The sequence below is a fragment of the Heptranchias perlo genome, chromosome 20 (genome assembly GCF_035084215.1).
Source record: "Heptranchias perlo isolate sHepPer1 chromosome 20, sHepPer1.hap1, whole genome shotgun sequence".
In the NCBI taxonomy this organism is placed as follows: Eukaryota; Metazoa; Chordata; class Chondrichthyes; order Hexanchiformes; family Hexanchidae; genus Heptranchias; species Heptranchias perlo.
This window is the reverse complement of record NC_090344.1, coordinates 23,055,936-23,072,509: the sequence shown is the minus strand read 5'-3', so window position 1 is coordinate 23,072,509 and position 16,574 is coordinate 23,055,936. Positions and strand designations below refer to the sequence as shown.

At 45.1% G+C, this 16,574-nt stretch overlaps 1 non-coding gene across 1 annotated transcript; it reads right to left on the bottom strand.

Annotated features, from left to right (window-relative positions):
* Positions 1–15,073: 15,073 nt before the first annotated feature.
* Positions 15,074–15,155, bottom strand: trnal-uag (transfer RNA leucine (anticodon UAG)). Its single transcript has one exon. It is a non-coding gene; the product is annotated as a tRNA-Leu (tRNA).
* Positions 15,156–16,574: the final 1,419 nt, after the last annotated feature.

The following is a 16,574-nucleotide window of genomic DNA, read 5'->3' as shown; positions in this document are numbered from 1 at the left end:
AGTGCTGTTGGGGAAGGTTAAAACTAGAATGGCAGGGGGCTGGGAACCTGAGCAGGGAGACGGAGGAGGGGGAAACCAGGATAGAAACAAGACAGAACAGGAAGAAGCAATCGTGGCAGGCAGAGAAAACAACGGCGATAAACAAATTGGGCCATCGTGCAATAAGGTCGATGGATTAACAGCGCAGATAGATATTAACGGGTATGATATAGTTGCGATTGCAGAGACATGGCTGCAGGGTGACCAAGGATGGGAACTGAACATCCAGGGATATTCAATATTTAGGAAGGACAGGCATAAATGAAAAGGAGGTCGGGTAGCGTTGTTCGTTAAGGAGGAAATCAATGCAATAGTGAGTAAGGATAATCATGGCTCGGAAAATCACGATGTCGAATCTGTATGGGTGGAATTAAGAGACACCAAGGGGCAGCAAACGTTGGTTGGGGTTGTCTATTTGCCCCAAAGAGTAGTGGAGATGTTGTAGGGGGGGGGGGGGGGCATTAAACAAGCAACTAGAGACACATGCAAGAAAGGTACAACCATAAGCAGACTTAAATTTACATACAGCTTGGTCAAACCAAATTAGCAATAATACTGTGGGGGAGGAATTCCTGGAGTGTACATGATTTATTTCTAGACGAATACATTGAAGAACCAACTAGAGAACAGGTGATCCTAGATTGGGTGTTGTGCGATGAGAAAGGATTGATAAACAATCTTGTGCGGGCTCCCTTAGGGAATAGCGACCATAACATGATTGAATTCCTCATTAAGATGGAGAGTGAAGTAATTGAATCCGAAACTAGGGTGCTGAATCTAAATGAAGGCAATTACGAAAGTGAGTTGGCTAGGATAGATTGGAGAACTTGACAAAAAGGGACGATGGTGGAAAGGTAATGGCTAATATATAAAGAACATGTGGAGAAATTATAACTATTATTAATTCCTGTCTGGCACAAAAATAAAAATGGAAAGGTGGCTCAATCGTGGCTTACAAAAGAAATTAGTTATTAGTTCCAAAGAGGAGACATATAAAATTGCCAGAAAAAGCTGCAGGCCTCAGGGTTGGGAGCAGTTTAGAATTCAGCAAAGGAGGACTAAGAGGTGGAAAGTAGAATGAGTAAACTAGCTGGGAACATAAAAACTGATTGTAAAAGTTTCTATGAATGTTAAGAGAAAAAAATTAGTGAAGACAAATGTAGGTCCCTTATAGTCAAATGCAGAACAAAGAAATGGAGAACAATTAAACAAATACTTTGGTTCTGTCTTCAAAGGATGACACAAACAACCTTCCAGAAATGTTAGGGAAGTAAGGCTCTACTGAGGGAGAAACTGAAGGCAACCATTATTAGTTATAAAGAAAAAGTGCTCGGGAAATTAATGGGGCTAAAGGCTGACAAATCCCCAGGGCCTGCTGATCTACATCCCAGAGTACTAAACGAAGTGGCCCTGGAAATAGTGATGCATTGGTGGTGATCTTCCAAAATTCTACAGACTCTAACAGTTCCTACAGATTGGAGGGTGTCAAATGTAACCCTACTAGTTAAAAAACGAGGAAGAAAAAACTGGGCATTAAAGACCAGTTAGCCTAACATCAGTCGTGGGGAAAATGCTCGAGTCTATTTTAAAAGATGCGATAACAGAACACTTGCAAGGCATTAATGGGATTGGACGAAGTCCGCATAAGTTTATGAAAGGGAAATCATGCTTAACAAATCTACTGGAGTATTTTGAGGTAACTTGAAGAATAGATAGGGGCGAACCAGTGGATGTGGTGTACTTGGATTTTCAGAAGTCTTTTGATAAGGTCCCACACAAGAGGTTAGTGTGCAAAATTAAAGCACATGGGATTGGGCTAAGAGACTGGCATGGATTGAGAATTGGTTGACAGACAGGAAAGAGTACGAATAAATGAGTCTTTTCCCGGGTGGCAGGCAGTGACCAGAGGGGTACCGCAGGGATCAGTACTTGGGCCCCAGCTATTCACAATATATATCAATGATTTTGGATGAGGGAACGGAATGTAACATTTCCAAGTTTGCAGATGACACAAAGCTGGGGTGGAATGTGAGCTGTGAAGAGGATGCAAAAAGGCTCCAATGTGATTTAGACAAGTTGGGTGAGTGGGCAAGAACATAGCAGATGCAGTATAACGTGTATAAATGAGGTTGTCCACTTTGGTTGTAAAAACAGAAATGCAGATTATTATCTGAATGCTGATAGATTGGGAAAATGGGGAGGTGCAACGAGACCTGGGTGTCCTTGTGCACCAGTCGCTGAAAGCAGCAAGCAGTTAGGAAGGCGAATGGTATGTTGGCGTTCATTGCAAGAGGATTTGAGTACAGGAATAGGGATGTCTTACTGCAGTTGTACAGGGCCTTGGTGAGACCACATCTGGAGTATTGTGCGCAGTTTTGGTCTCCTTATCTGAGGAAGGATGTCCTTGCCATGGAGGGAGTGCAACGAAGGTTTACCAGACTGGTTCCTGGGATGGCAGGATGATGTATGACTAGGCCTATATTCACTAGAGTTTAGAAGAATGAGGGGTGATCTTATCGAAACATATAAAATTCCAACAGGACTAGACAGACAAGATGCAGGGAGGATGTTCCCGTTGGTTGGGGAGTCCAGAACCAGGGGTCACAGTCTCAGGATAGGGGGTATGTCATTTAGAACCGAGTTGAGGAGAAATTTCTTCACTGAGGTTGATGAACCTGTGAAATTCTGTACCATGGAAGACAGTGGAGGCCAAGTCATTAGATGTATTCAAGAAGGAGATAGATATATTTCTTAATGCTCAAGGGATCTGGGGGAAAAGCGGGAACAGGGTACTGAGTTAGACGATCAGCCATGATCATTTTGAATGGCGGAGCAGGCCCCAAGGGCCGAATGATCTACTCTTGCTCTTATTTTCTCTGTTTCTATGAAATTGATAAAGATAAAACAGTCTCGACCCCCAACAGAATATGACGTGTAGCATAGATATTAATGAGAGGGAGTGAGAAGCGTTCCTGTGGATTGGCTCCGTGGCTCAGTTGGTTAAAGAACTCCGGTCCTAGATTCAACTCCCCGTGGTGCTTTTGTGGAATTTATGATGTGTCGTGAATTTGACCAGCAAAAACTTCGTGCGGTGTTTGTACTTTGTTCAGGGTCCAATATGGAACTTCTCAGAATATCTCTTTAAAATGCCCTTTTATTTTACAGACTGACCTCTCATAGAATGTGAGCGTAACATCTTAATATAAGGACACGTTCTTGTTTCTGGGCTCGTTGAAGTCGGGGTATAATTTACGATTCGAGGTTCATATTCCGGAGAATCCCCAATTTAGCCTTAGAATTTTTATCTTGAGCTGCGGTTCAGACTTTTACAAAGAGGGAAAAGAAGTCCCCAAATCACTCCACCTCTATCTCAAACGCTTTCGGAAGAAGTTCAGTTCAAACAATCACTACCTTTCAAGGCACGTCAATAACCTACACTTTCATTGAACGAGCTTTGCTTTCAATTGCATTCGACCTTGCAACCGCTCTGGGCTTTCATCTCACTGAAGCAGAGTCTGGCCGCTTTGTATCTGTGAGCATGTCACTGACCAGGTTTGCATTGATATTGGTCTCTTTCAATTTTAATAATTTCACCAAGCCTCAGGGAAAAGAAACCGAGAATCGAATTGTCCCTGCAAGTGAAGAATTGAAGGGATTGGTGCGCCAAGCAGATCTGGAAAATGCACAGTGCGGTCGCTCAGGAATTTCAAATCCACCCTCTCTCCACTCAGCGATCATATTAACTGACCTTTACTCTGTCCTTGTGTCACCGCGCTGAAATCGAGTATTTCTCCGGCACGTTTCTCTTAACTTCACAGTTGCTGGTTTAAGAGTGAAGACCAGCTCGTTGGATTTTCACTCCTGCAAGCTTCACGCATTCATTTTGGAGAAGTAAACTAACAGTAGACAGCTGTTTTATTGGTGGTTGCAATCATAAAGTTTAGCTCAGTAAATTATTGGTTTAGCAGGTGATCTCTTCGTCTGTTTCGGTGGTGCTATCACTTAGCGAGAAAGTTTGATGGTTCGAACCCTTATTTCATTTTCCCGAAGGATGCATCGCCTCAAAGTTCCAGGGTTTCAATGTGTGTTTGGTCTGCAAGAAAATGTATCGTGATCAAAGCCGGCTGAGCAGGGCTGATATTCCACCATTTACCCTGTGGTCGGAAATCAGGCACATGAAACATATAAAGGAATGGAACATTGGCTTCACGGAAATCACAATTCAGAACCCATTTCTTTTAATCGGGTTTATTTTAAATCAGTTAACGCCTGCCTTAAATAGTAGACTCAGGACTGTCTCACAAACAGGTTAAATCTTCATAGAATAATTACCACAGTCATTTTTAGACTGGACGCCGCACGGCGACTTTGCTGTCAGTGAAGAGAGACGGGAAAGACCAAAGTGCCGTTTGCCCCTCTCACTGTGGCCGTGAAGGACTGTGTTCAGGCAGAAGATCTGTTCCCACCGGACGATCCTCCCCCCAGATTATCCTTTCTGAGCTCTCGCCAGGTGATGCTAAACACTCAGGTGGAAAAAACAAAATCTACAACAAGGTGTTTAAAACAAAGCTGATTTATTTAACAGATATCCAGAATATTAAACTCCAGCTCAGTTATAGGGGTTATTAATATCAGCAGTCCTGCATGCGATTAACAGCAGAATCCAAGCCTTGCAATCAGATGTGAACTCGCTGGTGTCTCAGCACGTCTGATGATTGAGCGAATCCCTCCACACACGGATCACAGAATGATAGAAAGTTACAGAACAGAAGGAAGCCATTCAGCCCATCGTGTCTGTACCGACCGAAAAAGAGCTATCCAACATAATCACACTTTCCAACACTTGGTCCATAGCCCTGTAGATTACGGCACTTCAGATGCACATCCAAGTACTTTTTAAATGAGTTGAGGTTTTCTGCCTCGACCACCCTTTCAGACAGTGAGTTCCAGACCCCTAACACTCTCTCCGCTTCTGTGTATCCTGTTACTTTTTCACTGCTGTCCGGAAGTCTATGAACAACTCCCACCAAACTCTTGCATTCTATTCTGTTGCTAATTTCTACGCAAAGCCTTGCTACTGCGTGCTCACCTTTACTGATATGTCTTCTTTCTAATGCAGTAATAGTATCACTCCTCAATATCGCTGCTCCACCGCCATTTGCAATGTCCCTATCCTTTCTAAACGGCATATAACTTGAAATATTTATCTGCCAGTCATGCCACGTTTGTAGTCAGGTCTCAGTGATGAGCACTACGTCATGCACTATAAGCTGAATTTACGCTTCCAATTCACTTGTTTTATTTCTTATGCTACGTACATTAATGCATAGAACATTTAATTGGACAATAGAACTTGTAATACCCTTATGCCCTGATGCTGTGTTTAACACACTTGGTAAATAATGTTGGTGAGCTGCAGACACAAGTGGTAACATCGGATTATGTTATAGTGTCAGTAATGGAGACCTGGCTCAAACAAGCGGAGGAATGGCCACTTAAATATTCCTGGCTACAACGTATTCAGGAAAGGCAGGGAAAAAAATGGGGGGAGGTGGTAGAGGGGAGCAGCCACTATTGATCAAAAATACTGTTACAGCGGTGGAAAGGGTCGCCATGCTTAAGGGTTCAAAGGCAGAATCTTTTTGGTTAGAATTAAGGAACAATTGAGCAGCTATTACGCTGCTGGATGCATTCTACAGGCGACCAAATAGTGGGAAGGAGATAGAGGAGCAAATTGGCAGGTAAATTGCAGAAAGATGCAATAATTTTAGAGTAGTGATAAAAGGGAACTTCATTTATCCGAATATAGACTGGGATATAGCAGTGTAAAAGTCAAAGAGGGCGAGCAATTCCTGAAATGTGTACAAGAGAAATTTCTTAATCCGTATGTTTTCAGCCCAACGAGGAAGGAAGCAGTGTTGGATTTATTTAGGGGAAAGAAATGGGGCAAGTGGAGCATGATTCAGTGGTGGAACATTTGCAGCAGGTTTAGTGTAGTTATGGAGTTATGGACAATGCAAGGAAAAATCAAGTATGAAAATACTCAACTGGGAAGAGCGAATTTCAGCGAGTTGAAAAGAGATCGGGTCCAGGTCGATTGGAATCAAAGATTGGCAGGTAAAACAGTAAATGAGCAATGGGAGGCTTTGAGTGAGGAGATAGTTCGGGTACAGACTGGACACATTATTACTCGGGGAAAGGTTGGGCACGCAAAACTAGAGCTCCCTGGATGACAACAGAGTATTTGCGACAACATTTTGTACATTCTGAATACCAATATCCGGACAGGTGTGCCCACGGTTATCAACCACAACCTCGTCACTTCCACGCTGACAGATAAAAAGCGGCCACATTCTGCTTGAGTGAGATTAAATCCGAGAGCGGTTTCAAGGTCAATTGCAATTGCGAGCAGAATGCATTCAGAAGACGTGAGATCATTGAGATACCTCCAAACACCTTGCCAGTTTGAATAGCAGCTCAAGATCACAGGTCGGGGGGAAAAATGAGGGCTCGTCCGGGATCTCTCACATATTTCAAACAACACACCCGAAGCGAGAATCATACCCCTCGACCAACCAGCCCGCTGGAATAAAAAACGCAACAAGCAGTAGTTTCTGAGTATCAGCGGCCACTTTCCCCACATATCCCTTGAAGCACCGTAAATAAAAATGTGTCCGTACATTAGTGAAGAATCATAAAGCCAATTTCTGCTCTGTTGGGTTTTGTTTCGGGCTCCTGACGCTGATAAAGATGATTGGGGACAGTTGATGAGTTAATGGTTGTAAGGGCGCAGATCCTCCGGTGTGAGGGTGCAGATCCTCCGGTGTGAGGGTGCAGATCCTCCGGTGTGAGGGTGCAGATACTCCGGTGTAAGGGTGCAGATACTCGGATTTAAGGTTGCAGACACTCGGGTGCAGGGATTTGTTGCCACGACTGAAATGCGGCTTAGAACTGTTGTTATTATCCAAGGCAGCGCTGCAGGATCCTTTCATGATCTCTCATAAATCAACTGAAACCCATCGGAATATGAATACAATTTTACGTTTCCAAAATAAAAGGGAGTGACATTCATTGTGGAAACAGTCTGGTGTCGCTCACTGCAGAAATATCCATGTCAGAGTGAAGCGGCTCTCCTGCAACCTTCGGACCTTGTCTGTCAGGAAGAATTCAGATTTCCGCGAAGCCAATCAGAGGTTAAATGGTGGAAGATCGGCCGTGCTCAGCTGGCCATCGAAACCGGGCATTTGTTTTGCAGCCAAAACAAACATCAAAAACCAGGAAATGCGAGACCATGAAGATAAAAAATACCCTACCGTCCCTGGGTGGGCTCGAACCACCAACCTTTCGGTTAAACAGCCGAACGCGCTAACCGATTGCGCCACAGAGACAGCACACATTTGATTCTGAACCACTGATTCAACGAGCTAAAAATTCAGGTTGCAGCGATCACTCTGACCTCTCTCTTCGATCAGTTTCCTTTTCCAAAATGAAGTGTGTGAAGTTTGCACGAGTGAAAATCTGCGCTCTATCATTCCTGAACATTTAACTAACTTTGCCATTGAACACTGTATGTTGGAGGACTCAGTCCCCTCGTGGTCGAGAGGATTGATTGATTGAGCTGTGATTCGCCATTCTCAATTCCAGTAATATTCAGGTTTGCTGAAAATGAGATGAGATGAAATGAGCAGGTCCGACGAGCAGGTCTGTGACACGACTCGGTGTCTACAAACTTGTCCCGTGCACTTACAGTGAAGCGGACGGCAGTTTTCACTCTCAAACAAGTAACTATGATGTTAAGAAAAAGTGTCGATAGTAGCATGATGTGGAGATGCCGGTGATGGACTGGGGTTGACAATTGTAAACAATTTTACAACACCAAGTTATGTTCCAACAATTTTATTTTAAAATTCACAAGCTTTCGGAGGCTTCCTCCTTCCTCAGGTGAATGTCAAGAAATCCTCGAACCTCTCGCATTTATAAATCACAGAACAATACCTGGTGATTACAGACAGTCTTCTCAACTGCCCGTTGCCAAGGCATCCAAAGTGTTCAGACAGATAGGTGTTACCAACAAGGCCACCGAATATACAAACGGCCAGAACAAAAAAAAAACAGAGAGAGAGAGGCCGAAACATCCGGAAGGAAAATACAGCAATTGACCCGTTATATTAAAAATAGATAACTTTTGTTCACTGGTGGGGCTACGTGTAGCGTGACATGAACCCAAGATCCCGGTTGAGGCCGTCCTCATGGGTGCGGAACTTGGCTATCAATTTCTGCTCGATGATTTTGCGTTGTCGTGTGTCTCGAAGGCCGCCTTGGAGTCCGCTTACCCGAAGGTCGGTGGATGAATGTCCATGATTGCTGAAGTGTTCCCCGACTGGGAGGGAACTCTCCTGTCTGGCGATTGTTGCGCGGTATCCGTTCATCCGTTGTCGCAGCGTCTGCATGGTCTCGCCAATGTACCATGCTTTGGGGCATCCTTTCCTGCAACGTATGAGGTAGACAACGTTGGCCGAGTCACAGGAGTATAAACCATGCACCTGGTGGGTGCTGTCCTCTGGTGTGATGGTGGTATCTGTGTCGATGATCTGACATGTCTTGCAGAGGTTACCGTGGTAGGGTTGTGTGCTGTCGTGGACGCTGCTCTCCTGAAAGCTGGGTAATTTGTTGCGAACTATGGTCTGTTTGAGGTTGGGTGGCTGTTTAAAGGCGAGTAGTGGAGGTGTGGGGATGGCCATAGCGAGGTGCTCGTCGTCATTGATGACATGTTGCAGGCTGCGGAGAACATGGCGTAGTTTCTCCGCTCCGGGGAAGTACTGGAAGACGAAGGGTACTCTGTTGGTTGCGTCCCGTGTTAGTCTTCTGAGGAGGTCTATGCGATTTTTCGCTGTGGCCCGTCGGAAGTGTCGATCGATGAGTCGAGCGTCATATCCCGTTCTTACTAGGGCGTCTTTCAGCGTCTGTAGATGTCCTTCGCGTTCCTCCTCGTCTGAGCAGACCCTGTGTACTCGCAGGGCCTGTCCATAGGGGATGGCCTCTTTGACGTGGTTAGGGTGGAAGCTGGAAAAGTGGAGCATCGTGAGGTTGTCCGTGGGCTTGCGGTAGAGTGAGATGCTGAGGTGTCCGTCTTTGATGGAGATTCGTGTGTCCAAGAAAGAAACTGATTCCGAGGAGTAGTCCATGGTGAGCTTGATGGTGGGATGGAACTTTTTAATATTATTGTGTAGTCTCTTTAGTGATTCTTCGCCGTGGGTCCATAGAAAGAAAATGTCGTCGATGTATCTGGTGTATAGTGTTGGTTGGAGGTCTTGTGCAGTGAAGAAGTCCTGCTCGAACTTGTGCATGAAAATCTTGACGTATTGGGGTGCAAATTTGGTCCCCATGGCTGTTCCGTGTGTTTGGGTAAAGAACTGGTTATCGAAGGTGAAGACATTGTTATCCAGGATGAAGTGGATGAGTTGTAGGATGCCGTCTGGCGATTGGCTGTTGTTGGTGTTGAGTATTGATGCTGTCGCAGCGATGCCGTCATCGTGGGGGATACTGGTGTATAGTGCCGAGACGTCCATCGTGGTGAGAAGTGTTCCTGGTTCAACTGGTCCGTGGGTGCTGAGTTTTTGTAGGAAGTCTGTACTGTCGCGACAGAAGCTGGGGGTTCCCTGTACGATGGGTTTCAGGATTCCCTCGATGTATCCAGAGAGGTTCTCACACAGGGTTCCGTTGCCTGATACGACAGGACGTCCGGGTGTGTTGGCTTTGTGTATCTTTCGGAGGCAGCAGAAGTCTCCCACGCGGGGAGAACGTGCGATGAGAGCGCGTAGGATGCTTTGAAGGTCTGGATCGAAGGTCTTGATCAGTTTGTTGAGCTGGTGTGTGTGTTCTTTGGTCGGATCTGCGGGTAACCGTCTGTAGTGTTCCTGGTTGAACAGCTGTCGGTATGCTTCTTTGCAATAGTCCGTTTTGTTCTCTATGACGGTGGCTCCTCCTTTGTCCGCTGGTTTGATGACGATGTTGCGGTTGGTCTTGAGAGCGTTGATGGCGTTGCGTTGTGCTCGGGTGACATTCTGGACTGTCTTCTGAGTGCGGCTGATGAATCTGTCATTGACGCATTTCCTGACAGCTTGAGCATACATGTCAAGCTGAGGGCAGCGATCTTCCGGAGTCGTCCAGTTTGACTCTTTCCTCTGCTGTTCCGGATCGTTGATTGTCTCATTGGGTTCGCTGCTGAAATCTTGTGGTTTGTAGAAGTATTCCCGGAGCCTCATTCTCCTGATGAATTCCTCTGTGTCCGGCGCGAGACTAGTGGGGTCGATTTTGGTGGTGGGGCAGAAATTGAGCCCTCGGCTGAGAACTTCGATTTCGTCTGGTTGAAGGGTGTGGTCGGACAAATTGACGATAGCCTTCCCTGTGGTTGCAACCGTGGTACCAGGGGAAGCTTGGTCGATGCTGGTGGTGATGCCGAGTTTCTCAAGCTTCCTGCTCTTGGTTTGCATGCAGGAAGCGTAGTTCTGTTGCCTTGTCTGTTTGGCAGTGTCTCGTCGCTGGTCTGCTGTGTCCTGAGCACAGCTTGACAGTATGGACTCTATCTTGGTTTCGAGGTTGCGGCGTCTGTTGTTGAGCTGGTGTATGAGATGGTTGCGGAGTGTGCGAGAGGTACGAAGGCAGAGTCTCTCAGCGTAGTCTGTGTTGTATATCGACTTGAGTGGGTTCGTGATCTGTAGTCCTTTCGGGATCTTGTCTGCTTTCTTTCAGCTCTGTAGAAACTTGATGTCTGTGTCGATATGCGCGATCTTCTTGGAGATTCTCTCCACTTTTAGCCGGCAGTTTGTGGTGTCGATAGTGGCCACGATGTGGAAATGCCGGTGATGGACTGGGGTGGACAAATGTGAGGAGATGCACAACACCCGGTTATAGTCCAACAAAGAAAGTCAAGGCTAAACCTTTACCAATTACTCGTTAGGCCTCAGCTGGAGTAGGTTGTTCAATTCTAGGCACCACCATTGAGGACAGATCAAATTGCTTTGGAGACGGTACAAAGGCAGTTTACCAGGATGATACCCGGGATGAGGGACTTCAGTTCAGTGGAGAGATCGGAGAAGCTGTGATTGTTCTCCTTAGAGCAGAGAAGGTTAAGTGGAGACCTAATAGAGGCATTCAATATCATGATGGGTTTTGATGGAGCAAGGAGGGCGAGACTGTTTCCTCTGGCAAGCGGGCAGGTAACCAGAGGTCTTAGATTGAAAATAGTTGTCAAAAGGGGAATTGAGGAGAATTTCTTTCCACACAGAGGGTTCTTAAGAGATGGAATGCACTACCTGATAGGGTGGTGGAAGCAGATTGCACATGATCTTTCAAACGGGAATTGAACATTTATGTGCAGAGGACTAAATTGCAGAGCTATCGGGGTAAAGTGGGACTAAATTGGACTGAACTTTCGAAGAGCCAGCACAGGCACGACGTGCCGAATGGCCTCCTTCCGTGCTGTAAAATTCTAAGATTCTATGGTTCCACAAACCTAAAACTTCTCTCATCTAGAAGATGTCACCAGGCGGTGGCTATATTTTTCGTGTTTCTGTCCTTCTGAAGTGTGATCGAACCGTACCAGAAGTTTCCTTCAATGAGTAAGGAAGGAAGGTATCTGCGTAAATATCAGATATACACGTGGATGGTACCGTGGGAACCAGATACACTGCTCATTCCAGTTACTTGTTTAGCAGGAAACAGCGATCATTCTCTTCATCTGTACTTGCCTGAAGGAAAAGGAAACAAACTGAACTGCTCAGTTCTTTGTTATCGCTTCTTCTCCTGGTTTACGTCCACTCACCGAGAATGTGACGGAGAGATTGAGAGATTGCATTGGCTTTTTACTTTGTAATCTATTATCCTTTGTAATTATTGTAAGAGACGGGTCCAACCCAACTGTCATGTGCCTGACATTCTCATTGCTACTAAGATGTGCTATAAATGAGTTTCTCCGAATTGCACATTGCGGACAAAAGCTGACCACCGAAACTTGCTCTCATACCAGCTTCGCATCGCATCTTTGAGTGGGAGGTGGGTTGCTGTTTGAAAGTAAAGATGCTTGTAAAATCAGCCGTCCAGAGCAGTAACCGCGAAATGTATTCAGGACACTTTCTGTGAGAGGCCTGTCTGCAGAACGAAAGAGGACTTCCGCACTGCAATTCTGAAATCCTTTCCTTTTTGGCTTCTCAACCGATACAAATACTGACCAGTGATATTTTGTTGCTTAAATTCACAAAGTGCTAAATATCACTAAGGAAACAAAAAGACACCGCTTGGAGTCGAACGCAGCATCGCATGGTTATGAAACAAACGCTTTGACCAGCTGAACCACGGCGCAGAACCACGTTGCAAAACAAACACATCTTCGGACTGATTACCTGTGAGCTGCCGAAGAGCAGAGACGGTTAATTTGAGGAATGCGGGGCCATTTTGAAGTCATCCATTTCTTTTGTCGATTTTTCTGTGTTTCCCGATACTGTCTGTGTCTCTCGCTGTGTTTTTCTTTGTGAGTCCATCTGTGAGTTGATTCTGATTTATTGCCTGTGTTTGTGTTTGTGTTTGTTTAGAATCATAGAATCATAGAAGTTTACAACATGGAAACAGGCCCTTCGGCCCAACATGTCCATGTCGCCCAGTTTATACCACTAAGCTAGTCCCAATTGCCTGCACTTGGCCCATATCCCTCTATACCCATCTTACCCATGTAACTGTCCAAATGCTTTTTAAAAGACAAAATTGTACCCGCCTCTACTACTGCCTCTGGCAGCTCGTTCCAGACACTCACCACCCTTTGAGTGAAAAAATTGCCCCTCTGGACCCTTTTGTATCTCTCCCCTCTCACGTGAAATGAATGAGGAGATCAGACAGTGCTCCCTTTGACACTGAGGAACAAAGGAACCAAACTTAATCGCAAGATATTGTTTGTTTTGATGCAGTGAATAAAATATGCCACTTTGAATGATTTCGGTTCAGTTATGTGCAAAAAGAAAATGTGGCCCAAAGATATTTACAACACGTCGCCTTGTAAGTTGTTGTCAGACACGTTACGTTTGCACATCAAGGTGTGTTTAATTTCGACAGGGAATGTTTCGCTAGTTTCGTATTATTTAATTTGCGTTAAATGAATGAAATCGGAAATAATCGCAGCGACCATTACAACAGTCTAAACCATTCTAATATTAAAGGTAACAGAAGATGTTGAGAACAGTATCGAATATTCTGCAGGATAATGAATATAAACAGAAGGAATAGTCGCCAATAATTCCAATAGGGAATTCAACAGAAACCTCTTTACCCAGAGAGTGGTTAGAATGTGGGACGTGCTAAGAAAAGGAATAGATGAAGAAAATAATATAGATGCATTGAAGAGGAAGCCAGATAAGCCCATGAGGGAGACAGGAATAGAAGGGTATCCTGATATGTTTAGATGAAGTAGGGAGGGAGGAGGCTCGTGTGGAGCATAAACGCCGGCAGACACCAGTTGGGCCGAATGGCCTGCTTCTGTGTTCTTGTTTCGATGAAACTCGATGAATATTTTTTGGTGTTCTGCTCCCACGTGACGCTGAGAGCCACAGTCTCGACTTCCTTCCCGCCGACTGCGGAAATATTGGGCGGGAGGTTAGGCCGTTGGACTCGACACTCACTGCGGTTTTCCTCGCTCAGGTTGTCGCCTTGATTGCAGAGCATTCTCTCAACAATCTAAGTTTCTGCTTTGAATTTGAATCCTCTCCCTGTGAAGAACAGGATTCAAAAAACGGCTAGAATTCGTTCGGCTGCGTTTGGTTAAAAAAATCCCGTTTATATTTTGATGCACAAGCTTGTTGCAGTTAATTGGAAACATGAATAATATTTCAGCGTAAATCGGATTTCGTGGCAGTTATTAATTAGAAATATTTCTGTCTTCTTCAATGTTTTTTTATGAATTGGAGATTTTTGATTAAAACTGTCCGCTTTATGCGGGACTTGGACACTGGGCTTCTCGTATTTCAATCAGTGCAAGTCCCTATGCTGGCGACTCATGCAACTTTATTAGAATCATTAAATTGTTGGGATTGGAACCCACGCCGACAGGGAAGATTGCGACATGAACTCAGCACCTTACACCCTGTAGGACATTCTGACCCCTGGAGCTGTTACACTGAAGCCCAGAGAACACGCAAAAAGGAGCCTCATCATCTGCTTCACACAAAATTCAATCTGCTGGACGTCCAGCTCTGCCAGACTGCATGTTCTTTCATACAGGTTTCCAACTGGACAAAACACTCTTCTGCCGTGCGAGCATTGGTGCTACAGAGGTACTATTGTTGCTTATAGTAATTCTATTCTTGTAACAGTAGATCCTGAAGTGCAGGGTGGAAAGTATCGTGTCTGAGTCGTCTAAGGCGCTGTTTTAAAGCTCCAGATAAATCCCACATTTTGTAGATGGATCAAAATCATAGCCTATGGCTCCAAAACCACAGCCTCCCTCCTGTAAACAAGTAATGCTGAAGCGCTGCTTTTAACCTCTCATCTGCTATTGGAACACGATAGGCCGGAGGAACCACATGGCAACACCAATAAGGAGATATCGTTGGAAGAAGACCAATTGTACCTTCAACTCCGTTCGAATTGTTCACAAGCAAAACGATTGTTTGTTCCAAGTGGGAATTGAGCTCACAATCTCGGCATTCCCCGAACCTTTACTGACATACAAACACCGCGTATTGACATGTCCCACTCTGCTGGAAAAGATGCGGACATGAGCCGCACTTACATATGAAAACGTGTCTTGTCCCCTTGATGAAACGAATCCTGGATTAGAGCTAAAGTCTCTCTGGGTACATGATATAGAATCGCAACGCTGCAAAAGTTTGAAAGCGGCACGGACACGATGGGCCGAATGGTCCACCTTTGTGCTGCAACTGTCCATGATTCTCATTGCTGCACTTTTCGCTTCGATTGCATTCTCCGCTGCACCACACTCCACCATGATTTTCTGTGAATACGTCAAAACAAACATTGCTACTAACCCTGACAGCAGTGGGATTCGAACCCACGTCCCCGCAGAGACTGGAGCCTAAATCCAGCGCTTTAGACCGCTCGGCCATGCTGCCACAAACAAATCTCATCATTACTGAAACATGAGGCTAGTGATTGAAATCCGGCTTTCTTGCTCTTTATCATCTGGGTCCAGTGCTTTTGAATTGTGCAGGAAGGAAATTAAAGGGCTTTCTGAGCCCTTCCTGCATTTAACACTTGATCAAAAAACTTGTCATCGAGCTCCACGTTGATAAACATAGAAAATTGAGGACAGGAGAAGACTATTCAGCCCCTCGAACCTGCTGCGCTATTTAATTCGATCAGGGGTGATCTGTGCATCAACTCTATTTACCCGACTGTGACACATATCCCTTGATACACTTTCGGGGAAAAATCCATCGATGTCAGTCTTCAATATGTGAATTGACCCAACATCTTCAGCCTTTTGTTGAAAAGAGTTCCAGATTTCTAAGACACTTTCTGTGATAAAGTGTCTCCTGATTTATCAGATGAATGGTTTTGCTCTACGTTTCAGATTAAGCCCCCTCATTCTGGATTCTCCCAACAGAGAGAGCTGCCGAAACCCGAGATTGAACAATAAAACTGTAAATCTTCTGAGAAGGTATCAGGGAGTTTAATGGCTTCTTCGTGGTGATCCGGTAGGGCAAAGGGATTTGAGATAGGGGGAACGGATTGTCAGAGGGTGTCAGAGAATGTAAGGGGTCTCCGGGCATATCAATGCGTAAGTGGGACTCAGTGTATCAGAGAACGTAAAGGGCGCTGACAAGGTATCAAAGAGGATCATTGACTCTCTGTGGTGATCGGAGAAGGGAAGAGACAGAGCGTATCAGAGAAGGCAATGAGCTCAGGGAGAATTAAAGAGGGAGAGGCGCGTTCAGGAGGTATCAGAGAGGCTCATGGATCCAGAGTTGTCATCTTCTAAACATTACATTTCTTAATATTTAATAACAGCAAGAAATGAATCCGAATTGAACAGATAATCTGCCGTGTCTCACGTGCAGGGAATGAAAAGATAGAATCGGGACGGGACTGGATGTTTGCCAGTGCTCACGGTTTTCTTTCACACAGCTCATTGTTGTTCCGTTAATATAACTGGATTTTATTAATTGAAGATAAGAGGTTGCACCTGGAACACTTTGTGAGAAATAAAATGTAAACCACCCAACGTGGGGCTCGAACCCACGACCCTGAAATTAAGAGTCTCATGCGCGAACGACGAGAGTTCGCCGGGCCCACTGGCAACATTTGTTGCCTCTTCTGGCAGGAAGGGAGCAATTGGTTTTGCTTCATTGGGTCAATTTTTCAAACAATCCGAGGAGAGTTCCTTCTGAAGACCCGATTTTTCAATCTGGAGTCTGTCTGTATTTTGTTACTTGTCATACAGCCCCGCGTTGAGCAATATGGGAACTTCGGGACAGGAGAAGACCATTCAGCCCCTCCAACCTGCTGCGCCATTCAATTTGATCTTGGGT